General features: G+C 45.6%; 1 non-coding gene across 1 annotated transcript; it reads right to left on the bottom strand.

Annotated features, from left to right (window-relative positions):
* Window positions 1-869: 869 nt before the first annotated feature.
* On the bottom strand, window positions 870-942 carry TRNAA-AGC. The gene has a single exon. It is a non-coding gene; the product is annotated as a tRNA-Ala (tRNA).
* Window positions 943-2,598: the final 1,656 nt, after the last annotated feature.

The raw sequence follows: 2,598 nt of genomic DNA, 5'->3' as shown, positions 1-2,598 counted from the left end.
ATGTAGTAACACATGTCTCATGGTTTGAATAAAGGGCTTAGGAGTAAAGTTATGGCCAAATGACACATATATTTATGAAAAGACTTATCATTCTATTGTCAAAATGGATGGTGCGGCAACGCGCGCCGGCAATGATCTAGGGGAGTTTATTGATCTCCTTTTTGCTGCCATCTCCATTTAGCTAGAAAAACGATCTTGTATTATGGGTCGGAGGGAGTACATGTTATTCTCTGAGCATATGGAAGCTCCCATCTACTCCAACTGGATCTGGAAATCCAAGTGTCTTGGCTTTCATTTGGCTGTTGCATTTGCGAGATTAATTGACTCAATAAATTTGGTTGGGTGTAGGGGAGAACGTATAGATGAGTTTTTTTTTCATTCTGTAATGATGTGACTGTGCCTCCTAGTCTTGTTTTGCTCTTCTCCCTTTTTTCTACAAAGAGGCCGGTAAAAAAATCATGGCCTTTTTTTGTGAGGAAAATGATGGTAACATTTTGCTTTTGGCTAGTGATTATTATCGCACTGCTTTGGTTCGCAGCACAAATTGTGTGTATGTTTTTATGAGATTTGGAGTTACAAAAGTAAAGCCAAGATATCTTTCGACCAAAAAGAAAACTAAGTGAAGGTTGTGTTTTTCTTTACAGTATTTTCAGATCTGCAAAGAAAAAAAGACAAGAATTTGGAGAAGTGGAGATTTGGAGTTACAAAAGTAAAGCCAAGATCTCTCCGAACCCAAAAAAAAGAGGAGTAAAGTCATTACATTTAAATCTCAAGAGGAAGGCCAATTATGTCATGTCAGCAATTCTACTCTCGGGGCATAGATTCTTTAGAGTATTTTCGTATGTGCAAAGTTTAAAAAAAATAAAAAATGGAGAAGTGGGGTATCGATCCCCATACCTCTCGCATGCTAAGCGAGCGCTCTACCATCTGAGCTACATCCCCTTTGTGTTGAAGGAATAATTAACATCTAAATTGATTGTGGGCGAATCTACACTCCCTGGCTGCATGATTCCAGTAGCAATGAAACGACTCAAACAGAAGCATAAACACTGAGGAAAGAAAGTGACTTAAATCGATTTTTATTGCTAGTCTAGTTTTCCAGCCAGCCAACGTTTATTCTTGCTTGTACTAGCCACCTTGATGATGTGTGTAGGCAAAAGATGTACTCGATGCGATTAGGTGGTCCACATGGACGGGATAAGGGTGCGATATTTCCGTGTCCGTCAATATATTTATATACGCACGCGTACGTACGCCTGCAATAGATCGATTCACGTTACGTGCGCAATAGCGATTTAACCTAGCTCGCAGCCGTCGGCGCGGACCGATGACTGGCAGCGGCGGCGCACAGAGCACACCATCCACGTCGGTGGAGTGGTCCGATCTCCCCGGTGATCTCCTCGACCTGATCTGCAGCAAGGTCACCCCGCTGCTCCATCGCGTCCGCTTCGCCGCCGTATGCAGGTCGTGGCGAGCCGCTGCCATCGCAGCGAGGCAGGCGGCGCCGCCCGCCTTACCCTGGCTCGTCTTCCCAGGCGATGACTGCATGACAAAGCGTGTATACTGCCCCGAGGACGGCGGGGTCCTGCAGATCCCTCTCCTGAACGAGGTGCTCATTGGCAAGAAGTTCGTGGGAGCTCACGATGGGGGCTGGGTTGCAGCGCTAGGCGACAACATGCAGCTTGCGATCGTGAACCTCTTTTCCGGTGTTGAGGTACCGCTCCCCGCTAAGGACCTGAGCAGGGGCTGCTCAGGCCAGGACAACTCAATCCGGAAGGTTATTTTTTCAGAATCTCCAACCTCAAGCGGCTGCATCATTGCAGCCATCACCAGCCTATACAACATCACACTCTGCGGGATTCGTTATCCGGGCAGCGGGTGGAGGACAAGCAAATTTTATCAATATTGCATCACCGACATCATATTCTACAATGGATACCTCTATGGCCTTGCCAGCTCCAACGATCTGGTCAGGTTTGAAATAGGTATGAACAAGGATGGAGGGCCAGTGATCACTGACAAACAACAATGGTTGCATATAAAAATCGGTAGCATTGCTATCGGGTTCCCGTGCTACCTCATTGAGCTGAACGACAAGTTGGCGATGGCAGTGAAGATTTGTCTGGTCCATACCCGTGAGCCTTTGTTCAAGGTGTTTGAGATTGTTGACGAATTGACGTCAAGGTACACTCGCAAGTGGAAGGAGGTGACAAGCTTGGGTGATTATGCCTTGTTTTTAGGGAAAAGGTGGTCCAAGGCGGTATATGTGCCTTCTGCTAAACGCGGGGAGGTGCAGAGAAGCTGCATCTATGCTGATGATATGAATTACTTGACGAGTTTGGATGGCAAAGGCGACCGTCTATATCATATGCCAGATGAAAACAGTAACAATTTTACCAAGATGATCAAATCAGTAGGATCATATGTATATGCCGGTTATTTTCCATGTGGCATGTGGATTCTCCCTCCAAATTTCTAGCAGAGCAAGAATAGTCAAGCGTGGCACCTTCAAATGTATTCCGAGTGTGCACATTATGGAAAGTTACATTTTACCTTGTTAAAATAGTGGCTGCCCATTTGTAGTATGGTTGGAATATT

The sequence above is a fragment of the Triticum dicoccoides genome, unplaced genomic scaffold, assembly GCF_002162155.2.
Source record: "Triticum dicoccoides isolate Atlit2015 ecotype Zavitan unplaced genomic scaffold, WEW_v2.0 scaffold10297, whole genome shotgun sequence".
NCBI classification, from domain to species: domain Eukaryota; kingdom Viridiplantae; phylum Streptophyta; class Magnoliopsida; order Poales; family Poaceae; genus Triticum; species Triticum dicoccoides.
This window is presented reverse-complemented; position numbering and strand designations above follow the sequence as displayed.